Consider the following 15,784-nt stretch of genomic DNA (forward strand, 5'->3'; position numbering starts at 1 on the left):
AGCCATGAAACTACGCTTTTTTTTGTGTCGTTTGAGCGCCTCTGCCTTATGGGTCCGTTTCTACGCTGTAATGAACAAAACTACTGATTTAAAAACAGGAACTCGTTTCGTTTGACAGAAAATGAACCCCGCGCTCAGCCACAGGGAAAACAGCCGAGTTCAGCAGAACAGTCAAACACGCCATCAAGGTCCGGCCTTGGCCCGAGCTGAGCCTGAAATAAATGTTTCTTCCACAACCGGCCAGAGTCGACGTTTAAACACTGGAGCATTGTTTCTGAGGGGGCGGCGGCACGCTGGGTGGGTTACGGTCTAGGAAAAGCATTCACTGGCTGATGTTTACTATCAGTCTAGTAAAGAGACCTCCACACTGCCAGGATTGTTTCCTTCCTTTTTGTTACTCTTCAAATTAAATTAGTTTGCTTTGATGTTGCTGTGGCAAACTGCAGGATTACACTCTGTGTTTCTAGAAAATGCTGCTTCCAAATGTCACTGGATCACATTATAGTAGAAAAGTGAACTGTTGCTTTAACAAACTTGTGGAAAAACACCTTTACTAGTTGATGAAAGGCAAATTGAGCCAAGTTGAACACAATGAAACCTGAACTTAAACTTAAGTGCAGGAAACGAGGAATCCTAAACACTTCCTTTCTGCTGGCACACTCCCTCCCTTGATGGTGGACAAAAAGTCTCACAATCAAACATTCGTGATAGGAGCAACTTCACAAAATGTGAGATATTCAGTGTCAGGCTCTCGCCGCCTTAGACTAATGGTAAAATAAAAATAAAGCCATGGTTTTTATTTTGCATTCATGTTTACAACACCTACAAATGTTTATTTTCTCTGTTATAAAACCAAAAGAAGTGGATGTCTGCGAATACAAATAAAAACGTGCTGATGTAAAAGGAATTTGTTTCAGTCATTAGTGATGACCTCACTCTGGTGCAATACCTCCTCTGAACACATGAGGGCAGTAAAGGACAAGTACCGCACAGACCACACCTGGTAGCTGATTAACATGAGCCTAGAGACAAAACTGTCATGTCTGTGAAGAAAATGAACAACAATCAGGTAATGATTTATTAAGTTTATATTTTTGTGTTTTTATGCAGCTATCAAGCATTTGAAAGAAAATTTCAGGGCTTAAACCTGTCTTCAAACGTTGATCTGAAACAAGCCCCTGAATTCCCTGAGACTTGTTTTAAGTTTTGAAAGCTCAAAAATCGAAAGCAGTGGCCGAAAAAAGAATAACTTTCATTTCCTTAGTTTAAATGTTAGCCTTTTCTTGTTAAATTGTAGTGATTTACTGATTTAAGATGTGCTGCCTCTGTTTTCTAATTTTTTCCCATATTTATGAACTTCTATTAAAGCAGGTAATTCGAAAGGCAGGAAAGTCTGAGTAATAAACATAAATCTTAATTTTTTAATATTGGGGTAAACGTGAGTAAATCATATTTTACTAATTAGTTTCACATTTCCAGGTTGTTTTCGTTGCCACCTGTGCTATAAGCTAACACTAGCTAATGGGTGACACATGGATTCAGTTTGTTTACATTTGTCTACTCATGAACGGAGCCGCTGTTAGCAACGTTTTTATTTCATCTGGTGGTCTTAACAATTATTTTTAATTCTCGCATATTTCCTAAGTGGTATTAGCTGAACATTTTGTGGCTTTTTCTTCAGGCGCTACAAGGGGCCACCGCCCCGTTCTGCTAGGCTGTGGTACATGCTAAGCTAAACTAGCAATTGGATATTTGGGTAAATTTTATTGAGTGCAACTTGCGACAACAATTTTAATTGTTCAATACAAAAAAAGCTTGCTTGTTCTGTCTTGACCAGTTTGTTGCGTTGCTTTTGTTTACCGCTAGGGAAAGCTGCAGTAGAGATACTTATATGTTAGCTTAACAGAAATAGCATATGAGAGCGGGTGGTTATATAAATTTTTATTCTCAGTAAAACAATACTATTACCATTTTTGTTATTGGGTAAAAATTTCCTGCCGATTTAAATATTTTTAATTATCTATTTAAAAAAATAAAGCTTGTGTTGAGCACAAGTTGCTATATCTACCCATCACCACCAGGGGGTGCTTCACCAACTACCACCAGTTGATATGCTGTAAAATATCCACAAGTTCTTATTGTAACGTTATTTATTTGTGATAAATTCGGATGCATTTTATTATTCTGCAACAATAGATGTCAGGGAAAGGAAAAAGTTCAGCCTCGTTGATGCAGAGGACACGCAGACAGTGGTTAACAAACAGCTGCCAAAAAATCTTTATTCAGTTTTACCCAGATGCTGCAGAAACATTTACTGCAGAAAGTCTAAACCGTATAACCAACAACAACAACAGCACCAGAACGGAAAATGTTCATTTACAGGAAATATGGCAGTTTTTACACAGAAATCACAAAAAAGTGAACAAAAACATTACAGTTAACAGTCAGTGAGATTCTTTTTGTGGAAAAAAGATCTTTATATATTGATAGAATCCATTTGATAGTATTGTTTTAAAGAATATATGAAAACATTATAGGTGCAATAGCATATACATTTTAGTGAAATAACATATTGCAGATACTGTGCGTGGTGTGTCATTGATAAATATTTCCCTATAAACTCAGTGTGAGACACTGACAACTGCTTTTATGTGTTATGGAGAAGTAGACTATTTTAAATGTATAGAAATAACATTCAGTTTAGACATGGCTTTGTTGTGTGAGGTCTAAATCCCAAAATGAGAGTTTGGGATGAATATATAGATATATATTTTTATTAGAAATACAGCTTTTCCTGGTTGGTACCAGACTCGCATATGAACACCGCCGCTGGCTCAGCATGAAGAGGTCGAACAGCGACGGTTTCCAACCCACCAGCATCTATTTAGGTGATTTTAATGGGACAATATGAAATTTTTACTGTCTCTTCTGTTACTTTGTTTAATACTTATAAATTAAATTTTGTTCCCGTTTTCAAATATTAAATACTTTATTAGTTAAATGTTTACCGTAAATAAACTAGCTGCAGTGATAATCTGGAGATTTAGTCCAGGTATTCCTATCCATTTCAATTATTAGTCCCCACTTAAAAGTTAAATAAGAACCTGGAAACATATGACCTAGAACGTTTGCTCTCAGGATCAAGAACACTGGACCTACACTGTAAAATTAGATTAGTTCACCTTGCTTTTAAAAAGCATGCAAAACAACTGTGCTTAAAATAATAAACAGCAGTGGATAATTATGAGTTGAAACTACTAAAATTTATAAAGTAAAATGCATTTAAATGCAAGTTACTATGACTAAAGCCCAGATCACACTGCCAGATTTGCGGCCGTCTTAGCCAAATCCTCGTCGGGAGCATAATTGTGTAAAAAAACGGTGGACATGAGGGTGATTTGCAAATCTGTGGTCGTCCAGTCTGACCGGCTGTGCAACAGCTTTTTGAGCCGTCTCACGACCCAAATCAGCCTCCCGACAGTCTACAAGCATGCTTAAAAATCCTGTCTGCAACCGACCAATGAAAACAGACCTTAAGACAAAGCAGTACTTTGAAATTTGCTTACTGAACTAGTATTTCTGAGTTGTATATACTCATAAACAAATGTATATGTACACTGGTTTGTCTTCGTTACATATTTTCATCAATTACAACAAATTATACGTATGATCATAATGGTGTCAGGTCCAAATGTATCTTCCCTCTGAAAAGAGTTTTCTGTTTTTTCTGCCATGTTTTTAAAACCAAGTGTTAAAATACTTCGATTATTATTAAAATTATATTATTATTATTCGATAATTCCAGAAATGCCAAACTTCTGAAACCTTGGAGATTAGACGGAGCCAGAAATCTAACAATTTCATGGCAAAAATTCTCATGTTCACATTTTTAATCACAATTTTTTCTAATAAAAAAATTTGCAATAAATTTTTTTAATATATATTTACATTTTTTGTTTTTCTGAAGCACCTCGTGATTTTCTCTCGAGAGGCGCTACATGAAAGATCGTTTTCTTTCTTTCATTATGTGCCTTTAAACCTTTAGAAGACAAAAATACTACAACATTTTTTGAGCCACCTAAACCGGTTCCCTGTTCGTTTATGTTTATTTGCAAATTGTTGCAGTGATATGAATGACACCCCCCCCCCCACACACACACAATTGGTTTAAATAATCTGGTTCAGAAATGCTGGCAGGCTGAGATTTCTCTATTAGCAAAGCTAATTTAGCTGCAAAACCTCTTTATGCTGAGTCATGCTAATTCGCTAAGTTGCTCCTGAGAGTGGTATCAATCATTTTTGTCTATAGTGACAAAAATGCCACTGACATACAGCTTAACATAAAATGATCGTTATTTGCGCAAAAGGTGCATTTTAATCACCAAATTTTTTATTTTCCTGATTTTTATTTGATTAAAATTTGCCACAAATTCAAAACAGGCCTTGAAACCGTTAGTATAAAAAAGGATGAGGCTTTTTTTCTTGGTTTTGTCAGATCCAGTTATATTTAAAGTGATTTATCTGTCTTAGTTACACAGTTAGCTGTATTGCTGTCTCTTACTTTGAAACTCAGAGGTTTACCAGGATGCTAACGCTACAACCGGAGGGCCGTTTTACGCTGCTTCTCGTCATCATCGCTTCCAATAAACAACTCGGACTCGCGCTGAAAATGATGGAGCTTCCTGCCACTCATGGGTTTGACTTTCATCCCCATCGAGTTGGCCGATGGAATTTGTGGAATTCCTTAATTATTATGTGCTGTTGGATGGAGGCAGACGCTCTGCCGATGGTTATGATGATGAGTCGCTGGCGTGAAAAGTAGCAGTGGGAGTTTTAGTTGTCAGAGTTTTAGCAGTGAGGTATGACAGCTTTGCACATTGAAATGTGCATTATGGCTGTAGAAATGGCTTGGTCAGTCTTTGGAGGGAGTACACACACACACACACACACACACACACACAGCAAGCCTTTGTGTTCACTTTTTCAACACAAGCAGGAGGAGGTGTAAATGCTACACCGAGCAGATGGAACGTACCTCGGGCGGTCACTTCACACACTCCTCTTCTGACTCTTAAAGAACACATACACACACTGATGCTAACAGCTCCAGAGAGGAGCGATGCTTTTGAGACAAGAGCAGCGTCCACATCATCCCAGAATGAGACCTGAAGCCACAGGGACATATGTGGTGGAGTGAGGGCATCAACCACCCCGGTGGAATGATCTGATGTTGCCGTGGTGACAAATGCTTGCTGCAGCCGACATGTTTGGTTGCATAATGATGCGCGGTTGATCAATACAGACGTACAGAAATGGGAAGAATTTGCACCCTTACAGATGCCTAGTTGTAATTTGTTTCAGATCAAAAGAAATGTCAATATCCGAGGAAGGTAACTGGAGTAAATATAAAATGCAGGATTTGCTGCTAGAGCGCAGATTTCATAGTTCCATCAGTTACAGCGAGTGGTCATGAAGCCCAAGACCATCACACTACCACCACCATGCTTTACTGCTGGTAATGTGGCATTACCTTCCAGAAAGATCCGCTTTTGTCTCATACATTCATGGAATGTTTTCCCAAAAAGTCTTTGGGAATCCTCAAGATATCTTCTTTTTTGTTAAATATGAGACGCTGATGATTTCTCCGGGGAGCTTTCCTTTTTTTGCGCCGCCCCTTTCTCGCTGCGGCGCAGAAACGGATTTTCAAAAACGTAAAATGGCTATTTTTATCTAATTTTTCAGCTAAAAAGAAAATCAATCTTATTTAGCAAATAAAGCATTTCATGAGGTAAATATTGTTAAATATGATCGAAATGTTTTTGTTTTTAGTACAAAAAATACGCAAAAGTTGCTTGGCTAAAATTCTTAAAACTAGAAAAATATCCAATGTTGGATTTATTATTTAGATTGTAGAATCATGAACTTTGACCTTGACCAAGTGTGGCTAGCAGGGCTTTATGTGACTTTCTGGGTTCTATAATTTCTCTAGAATGGGGCATAATGTTACTTTTTGAGATCTTTTAGCCTACTTTATGAACGATTCTATTTTTGCGATATTAAAACATTTCTGATGATCTGAAACATTTAAAGCAAAAACAGAAGATATCCGTAGGCGAGTATGTACTTTCTCACAGCTCTGCAGATGTTGCAGCTGACCTAACTTCCCGTTTCATTTTCAGGGCAAAAAAACCAGACAATTTCTCGACCAACCATCCGTTTGTATCCGATTAGCCGGGAGGAGGTTTGCTGGATCCAGGCTAGACTTTTACCTCAGAGTTTCAGCGTCTGAAGTAAATTAACCCTTTGATGCATGAATTATGAAATCTTCAACTGTGATTTTTTAACAATTTTTTTCATTCCTCTTTAGGTGTGAATGAAACCAATTTCAACAAATATTTTTTGTAAAATTTTATAATTTACAAATAATTTATTACATGTCCACTTCAGGGGGCAGCGTGCATTCTGAGCATGAAATATGTTGGCTTGGCTTACTGAAGTCCAAATGGAGGGGCTCAAATGCAATAAAGTCTTCAACAGCTGTACTTAATAGCAAAAATAAATAAATAACAATTTTGAGTACCTGTCCACTGTAGTGACATTATGCATCAAAGGGTTAACATATTTGGGTCTGGCTTCAAATCCATGTTTTAGTCAGTCTTCTTGGCTTTTATCTATCGTATTTTCTGTTTGAGTTAAATGAGTCAAACTTGTGCCTCAAAATGCGTTTGGTGCCGAAACCCAAGTCTAACCCTGTTCAGCATAAACCCTCCCTTATCATCATGTTCTATCCCTGTTTAACGTCAGATAAAGTTGTTTTTTGGCATTTTACAACCCGGTGCACTGAGCAGGCCTAGAGAAGGTAAAAAGGTCGTAACTACAAATCGCTTTACAACCCAGGACGCGTATAAAACATGAACATTTAGAAGCTTTTAAAGGAAAATGAAAACAAAACATTTTGCGCCAGTTCTACAAGGGTGGAGAGCAGCCGCTGCCGCTAAGTCCATCAGTGCTTTTCTTTATCGTTGTTAAACCTGCAACATGCTGCTCCTTAAGGAGTCAACGTCCACCAGGTCTAAATCTAATGAAGTAAAACTATAAAACCCTCGAAATGATGGCATGGCTGCTCTCAACCCGTCACCAGAGCCTCGGCACACGTAAACATCAATATTAAGTCCATAATTTCCTTATTTTCATGCACATGCATCGTTAAAAATACAGTTAGACCAGAGAGGTACACACACAGGTTGATAAAAAGTGTAAAAATCCAGTGCGACAGTCGTTGAGTTCTTGAGGTCTACATGATTGTTTTCAGATCCAACAGCCAGCGAGACGATCCGGTTTTAGAGAGACGGCCTGTCGCCGCTCCCTGTTGCATATTTAAGTTCAAACTCCAGGAGCTGTGGAGCGAGATTCGAGATTCCAATTAATGCTGCCATCAAAGGTGCTAATGGGATGGTTTTGGTCTCCGATAATTCCCACAAAGAAAGTGGGAAACGCTTCACAGCTCCGCGCCACACGTGGATCGTCTCACTAGCCGTTTCTCGCGCTCTTTGCTGAAAGACTTCCTCGGTTTTCCCAAACATTTCTAAGAGTCCTCACACGATTATTTACAAGCCCTTGTGCAAAAGGGGGGAGAGAAAGTAGTGTTCGGGAAATCTGAGGAAAAAGAAAAAAAACAACAACAAACACCTTCATCGTAAATCTGGATTAAAAAAAAATCTTTACAAGTTACAGCAAAGCGTAGAAAAGTCACTCTGGCATTTTTCGGGAACCAGAAGCCAAAATAAAAAGGGGCCTCTGAGCAGTACTCAAGGGGACTTCGCATCACGAATCCCTCACTTGTACACAGAAAGCAGAACTCACACTGACCAGCACCGGAAACATTCCACCGCCGTCGCCACCGCGCGGCTGCAAACCCTCGACAGCACACGCCCCGGAGTTTCAACGTCAAACTCCACGATCATCAAGGCACATTCGAGACAAGATCTTGGGAACACGCACGGGCCTCCTGCTTATTACCCCCCCATGTTTACAGAACACACGCTTCTGTACCACACACTTGAACTGGTAACCATGGAGACGTTGAATGTCCTCTCAAAGTGCAGAATACAAGAAGCTGTGCATACATAGGCGTGCCCCATATGCTGCATAGATCGGCAAACCCTATGGGTCCCACCATAGAGCCTGCAGACAACACCTGTTGGCCCGATAGTCTTTACCGACCCATATGGGGCCACCAATGAAAGCTGGCTGGGTGGGGCTGCTAATCAGCAGCAACCGAGCCCAAGGAGGTCTTCTCACCACAGAAACAGCCATTCACTTTACCAAAAACATGTCAATAAAACCAACAAATTCTGGGGGGGAAAACTTCAACCGACACACTGATATGGCTTAGATACACACCATATCTGTTTATACGCTAGCTTATGTTAGCTTTACGTGATCGACAGTAAATATGAACAGTCAGCCTCTCGTTTACGCACAAGTCTTGTCGCGTTTTAAACAAAACATCAGATACACAAATCAGGAAACCTTGCAAAAGCGTCGACAGGTGAGCTGATCGCTGCCCGGCAGCAACGCCACCGCCGACACGCGGTTCATCCTTTTTTTCTTCCATAACGAGAGCGCATAAATCACAGCTCGGCCTTTTAATAATCAGCAGTAACATGTAAACTCCAGGGAACAAAAGCGGCCCCGATTGCAAGCAAAGAGGGAGAGAGAGAGAATCCTCATAAGAATTCGGATCACCCTTTTGCCATAGCAACAGAACCGCCCGTCATGGCCGCCTGATGGTTTTTATTCTGTTGTTTGTGATGGGAGAGATGAAGAATCGGTTTGAAAGAATGAGCAGGAAGCTGCCGTTAGATTTGGTTAAGTTTGGGAGTAAAGTGAGGATATTTGTCTACAAGATCAAGGAGATGCTGCGAGTTTAGTTAATACAGATTATTTCCTATTTGTTGTGAGGATATCTCTTCTGACTGAACCAGTCCTCTTCAGAATTGTGTATCACTGCTTCATCCTACACATTTATCCAAATACAGGTCCTTCTCAAAAAATCAGCATATTGTGATGAAGTTCATTATTTTCTGTAATATACTGATAAACATCAGACTTTCATATATATTAGATTCATTACACACAACTGAAGTAGTTCAAGCCTTTTATTGTTTCTAATATTGATGATTTTGGCATACAGCTCATGAAAACCCAAAACTCCTATCTCAATAAATTAGCATATCATGAAAATGTTCTCTAAACGAGTTATTAACCTAATCATCTGAATCAACTAATTAACTCTAAACACCTGCAAAAGATTCCTGAGGCTTTTAAAAACTCCCAGCCTGGTTCATTACTCAAAACCGCAACCATGGGCAAGACTGCCGACCTGACTGCTGTCCAGAAGGCCATCATTGACACCCTCAAGCAAGAGGGAAAGACACAGAAAGACATTTCTGAATGAATAGGCTGTTCCCAGAGTGCTGTATCAAGGCACCTCAGTAGGAAGTCTGTGAAGGAAAAAGTGTGGCAGAAAACGCTGCACAACCAGAAGAGGTGACCGGACCCTGAGGAAGATTGCGGAGAAGGACCAATTCCAGACCTTCTCTTTGATCTTGGGGCGACGGTGGCACAGGAGTTAAGTGCTCGCCCCGTAATCGGAAGGTTGCTGGTTCGAGTCCCGCTCAGTCTGTCGCTGTCGTTGTGTCCTTGGGCAAGACACTTAACCCACGTTGCCTGCTGGTGGTGGTCGGAGGGACCGGTGGCGCCAGTGCTCGGCAGCCTCGCCTCTGTCAGTGCGCCCCAGGGCAGCTGTGGCTACATTGTAGCTCATCCCCACCAGTGTGTGAATGTGTGTGTGAATGGGTGAATGACTGATTGTGTTGTAAAGCGCCTTGGGGGGTTCTAGGACTCTAGAAGGCGCTATATCAAATACAGGCCATTTACCATTTACCTTGGGGGACCCGCGGAAGCAGTGGACTGAGTCTGGAGAAGAAACATCCAGAGCCACCGTGTACAGGCGTGTGCAGGAAATGGGCTACAGGTGCTGCATTCCCCAGGTCAAGCCACTTTTGAACCAGAAACAGCGGCAGAAGCGCCTGACCTGGACTACAGAGAAGCAGCACTGGACTGTTGCTCAGTGGTCCAAAGTACTTTTTTCGGATGAAAGCTAATTTTGCATGTCATTCAGAAATCAAGGTGCCAGAGTCTGGAGGAAGACTGGGCAGAGGGAAAAGCCAAAATGCCTGAAGTCCAGTGTCAAGTCCCCACAGTCAGTGATGGTCTGGGGTGCCATGTCAGCTGCTGGTGTTGGTCCATGGTGTTTCATCAAGGGCAGGGTCAATGCAGCTAGCTATCAGGAGATGTTGGAGGACTTCATGCTTCCATCTGCTGAAAAGCTTTATGGAGATGAAGATTTCATTTTTCTGTACGACCTGGCACTTGCTCACAGTGCCAAAACCACTGGTAAATGGTTTACTGACCATGGTGTTAGTGTGCTCAGTTGGCCTGCCAACTCTCCTGACCTGAACCCCGTAGGGAATCTGTGGGATTTTGTGGAGAGAAGGTTGAGAGACACAAGACCCAACACTCTGGGTGAGCTTAAGGCCGCTATCGAAGCATCCTGGGCCTCCATAACACCTCAGCAGTGCCACCGGCTGATTGCCTCCATGCCACGCCGCATTGAAGCAGTCATTTCTGCAAAAGGATTCCCGACCAAGTATTGAGTGCATAACTGAACATAATTATTTGAAGGCTGACTTTTTTTTGTATTAAAAACACTTTTCTTTTATTGGTCGGATGAAATAAGCTAATTTTTTGAGATAGGAATTTTGGGTTTTCATGAGCTGTACGCCAAAATCATCAATATTAGAAACAATAAAAGGCTTGAACTACTTCAGTTGGGTGTAATGAATCTAATATATATGAAAGTCTAATGTTTATCAGTACATTAGACAATAATGAACTTTATCACAATATGCTAATTTTTTTAGAAGGACCTGTATTGACCCAGGAGAGAAATATCTGGTGGGTTTATGGAAAACAAGACAGGTGATGTAGAAACAGACTCTTCAGATGTTTAATTTGAAGGTTTTATAGATTTTTGTGTCAAGCACGTCCCTAAAGACCAAGTTCACTCATTTTTTTCAACACATCGGCAGTGGGGAACTAGGAGTTACCCGTATCACACTGGAAGCATCAAACGGCAACGGAACGTTTTGCTCGTGAACTTTAATGCGGTCCATTACACACCAGGGAAGTCTTGGCCGCAGAACGGCTTCCTCACTGGACTCGCGAGATTACAAGATCCCACAAGACTTTAAAGGTTACAGTTTGTTTATGCAATCTGCCACTAAACCAAAAAAGAAGGAAATCACGATTGATATCGCTGTTCGATGTTGTATACGAGGTTCCTCTCCATTGCCAGGAGTAAAGCACACTGCTGCACTTCTGGAACGATATTGGGAGTAAATAAGCTGTTAGGTCACACGTAAGCTTCATTTATATGAAATTGCATATTGCAGTTCTTTTATTTTGAAATTTACTGGGGGATTTTACACTGTGTGTGATTTCCTGTCTAGTCCTGCAGAAATGGACGTGTCCCAGAAGCGGCTCGCGGCAAAATTGGAACCTGACCCTGTCTTTAGCGGTGCGGGGTGCCACTTCTGGGATGCGCCTGAAAATTGCAGCGGTGCGGCTGGTTTGAAACAGTCCATCGACTATAATGGATTCTATTCAAAAACGTGACGTTCCGCGCCGCTAATGCTTCCGGTTTGAAATCTGGGATAGGCAGAGCACAGGGGAGCAAAACATAGCAGCATCTGGAGTCTTATTTCCAGATATTCAGACATCTCGCCCCTGATTGGCTAACAGCAATGTGACTCTACCACTGACTCTGTTTGCTCTGCAACCTTGTTGTTTTATCTCCACAAATAACACAAGCCTGAAGGAGTTCTGCCGTGTGGTGGAGTTGCTAATGCTAATGGTTACCTTCTAATAGCGGAGACGTTCTCTACTTTTTCCTGAAGGCTAAACCAACCACAGCCTTCCCCGTCGGGAACCAAGATGGGTGGGTCCATGAACACTAATGTATGCCGTGCATCAGAGGCTTTTCTAATCCGAGTGCTTTCCTATCCGTCTTCCATCGGCGTCTAGTTCAGGGAAAAGGGGGTAGAAGACTATTTTCACGTTCAGCCTGCGTGTTAAACTCAAGTTTCAGAAACGAGGCAAAAACAGTTTCTCAGTGAACTTGGCCTTTAAAAGCTCTTAGCTTTGAGTCCAGATTAGCCCAGAAGGAAGTGAACTGCCCCCCCGCCGTGGGTGAAGCAGCGGGACGTGGTTTTTGCTCACTGACTCGTGTTGCGACACTCGTTGGACTTGAGGCAGGTGTTTTTATTTCCATACTCGACAGAAAAACAAACAACGTACAAAGTGGAGTTAAATGTGATGAGAGGGGCTTGTGGGAGGTACAGCACTATGTCAGGATTTCATTAGCACCTTGCCCCCCCACCCCCCTCCACTGTCACTATGGCAACAGCACCAGAAGCTGGACCCGGTGGGCCGAGAGCCTCTGAAAGCACCGTCCCGCTACAGCCAGCTTTGTGCTGGTTCTGATCCGGCCCACAAACCCAGACCCTAGACTGGTAGGAAAATATGGCAGCGAATAAACTCAAATTAGTATTATTAATAATCAGTTTCAGCAGAATGTTACGGATCAGGTCCGGGATCTGGGATTGCTTCTGGACAGAACCTCGGCTGCATCTGATGCGAAACCATTAGGAAGTACATGGAACAACAAAAAATACCACAAATAAACTACACTCATGGACCCGACCTGGTGCCTCAGGCCTTTAGAGGAAGGTGAAGCTCATGATGCTCACAGGAGAAAAGATCCTGGAGTTCCTTCACGTTTCCACACAAAAGCAACTGGAGCGGAAGCAACGTTCCTCCAGCTCCCACCGGAACAATCCGCAGCGTGGAGACGTGAAGGAACTCCACATCTTTAGATTTTAGGGACGTTTCCTCCGACAATCACCTTTCCTCCGAAGAACCAGAAAACAAATAAGTTTATATTTATATATATATGATATAGAGCTGAAACAACTAATCGATTTAATCGATTATAACCGATTATTAAAATAGTTAACAACTTTTTTAGTCATCGATTAGTTGTTTAATAATCATATTTTACCGCATAAAGTCTATTTTTTACCACAATCTGACATCGGTTACAAGCTGTTAAATTTGCCGCCAGTGTGTGGCAGTAATGAGCCACTGATCTACCAGTGGAGCCGTAGAAGAAGAAATGAGCCAATGGGTGCCCTCGGTTTTCATGACGTATCACGTTACTGACGCTCATCTTGCTGTGAGAGATGGCGGAACAAGAGGAAATACGGAAGAAAAATAGAAGCGACAAAACTGAAGAGAAACCCCGGACAAAAACCTCACGAGTATGGGAGCACATTTGAGACGAAAGCATGTGGGGGCTGATGCAGCAGAGGAAGAGCACCGCGGTCAAGTGAGCCGTCATTTGGAAGAGCCAGCCCGGTAAGTAACAGAAAATAAACAAGCTGGACTTAGTGTTTTAGCTGAGTTCGTTATAGTGGATGTTAAACATGTTTTTTGTCGCGTCAGTCTACGGTGTTCTACTTCTGATTGACTAGATGCAATCGTGAATCTCCTCCGTGTTGTGTATCATGCGCTTGCCAAATTCAGCACGTCTGTTTATAAGAATGTTCTCGTTAAGAGAAAAACGGCACAAACCCATAACTATGTTCCTCATTCAAAAAAGGACAACTCTGCGGTGAAAAATATACAGACGAGCTGTGTCCAGGTGAATATAACGCGGCATAGTTGTACGCTTTCAATTTTTAAATACAGGAGAAATCCAGAAAAAGTCATTTTTTTTACTATTAAAAGGCTGTTTTACTGTCTAACGCTGTAAAACGCCTCACAACACATTTTTATCATGTTTCTTAAACAGTATTACACAAAATAAACATTTTTCACATTTCTCTAGCTAATTTAAACACTCCCGACTCAAAGTAAAAACCTCATGAGCTTCTTACTCTGAGCTTTTTAATAGTAAAAAAATTAGACTTTTTTTCTTAATATCTCCTGTTGCGGGCTATTTTGTAGAACGTAACCCTCAAAATAAATGATCACTGTATATTGTTAATTAATTCAAATAATTTAACATTGATTTAGTGTTGTAGTGTGTGTGCTGCTTTATTTTATATGTGTACTTATTTCAGTCTATTTGTGTTTCTTATGCAGAAAAAAACAAGCAACGATGGACAACTACATGGGGAACAAGACACTCACCCCCCAGCAATTCATACCACTTACAAACTCTATTCTAAACATGCTGGTAAAAGACATGAGGCCACTATCCATGGTGGAAGGAGCAGGCTTCCAGCTAATGCTAAAAAATTATTCTGGACTGATATTTTGCACTGTTTAGCTCATTTTCTACTGCTGACTGTGTTCATGTGCAATAAAATAGATTGCAGTCAACTGCACAATTCTCTTATGTTTTTTTTTCTTAACTGAAATGCATCCATCACTTGTATAGGTTAAATAGCTAAACAGTAACAAACCGATTAATCGATTAATCGAAAAAATAATCGACAGATTAATCGATTATGAAAATAATCGTTAGTTGCAGCCCTAATATGATATACATGAGAAAAATGACACAAAAACAGCCTAAATCATGTCTTTAAACCTTTTCTCAAAGTAAATAGATCTGTCCTTTCTAAAAACCGTCATATGTTCACATTGTACAAGGGCAAAGAGATGAACCGAAGACGTAGAAGCACGGCGATCCCACTGTTAAGGCGTTCCCTGTGTTAGAAGCAACCGGTACATCTCTACGGAGCGATCCCAACGTCCAACTAAAGGAGTATTTACAGGGACAAAAAGCTACGGTTTGCAGATGTGGAAGTTCTGAATGTTAAAAATGGCAAAGGTGTGAGTTTATCAGCTGGTGTTGGTTAAAGATCACGATAACTGGTGGGACAACCACTCGATGCTTCTGCTCCAACTTCTGCTGGATTCAAAATAAAGAGTTGGTCCACGTGTAAACGGCTTATGAACCAGACATGATTCTGAAACTTAAACACATTCAAGTCAAAACTTAATTCATCAGAAACATTTTCATTTGGTGTTCGTCTCCTCGGTGGGAGCAGACTGACGTCGACGGTGTGATGTAAACACGAGCTTTTGTTTGTTTTTGGGAGTAAAGATGCAGATTAGTGGGTTTTGTTCAGCAGGAGGTCGAACAGTCGTGGTTTTAGGCTAAAAACATGAAGGAGTTGTTTTTGGTTGTGTCGCTGACAAGAACCCCCAAGTGAAAGCTGCCGGTTTTTACTTTCTGATAAAACAAAGAATGAGCCGGGGTCTTAACGTGGTCCATCTGCGGTTCCCTGACTGTAATTTGTATTTATTCTTTATTTTTGCATTGATCGCCTCCTGCTTCTTCCTCGTTCCCGCCCACAGCCTTCCTGGTGGATCTGAGGAGCGCTGGAGGACCAGGAGGAGCTCCGACATTGGTTATAAAAAAAAAAAAATTGCCGCCAAGCAAAAAACTGAAATGAAACAAAACTCATCGACAGACTGGAGAACGAAAAGCTGCTTCACCTCCTTATTTGTGTTGTAACGTTCCCCATTCTTCTGGATTTAAAAAGTAACAACAAACAAACAAAAAGCGTCTAGGTCTTTGATCCTGGAGCCCGTCTGAAAAACCAAAGCTGTACAAAACACAGAAAGATGCAACAATGAACCAAAC

The 15,784-nt window shown here is 41.1% G+C and overlaps 1 long non-coding RNA gene across 1 annotated transcript; it reads left to right on the forward strand.

Annotated features, from left to right (window-relative positions):
- The first annotated feature begins 13,371 nt into the window (after nucleotides 1–13,371).
- On the forward strand, nucleotides 13,372–14,519 carry LOC139064245 (uncharacterized). The gene is made up of 2 exons (XR_011517322.1): nucleotides 13,372–13,542; nucleotides 14,272–14,519. It is a non-coding gene; the product is annotated as an uncharacterized lncRNA (long non-coding RNA).
- Nucleotides 14,520–15,784: the final 1,265 nt, after the last annotated feature.

This window comes from Nothobranchius furzeri, chromosome 19, assembly GCF_043380555.1.
Source record: "Nothobranchius furzeri strain GRZ-AD chromosome 19, NfurGRZ-RIMD1, whole genome shotgun sequence".
Lineage (NCBI taxonomy): Eukaryota > Metazoa > Chordata > Actinopteri > Cyprinodontiformes > Nothobranchiidae > Nothobranchius > Nothobranchius furzeri.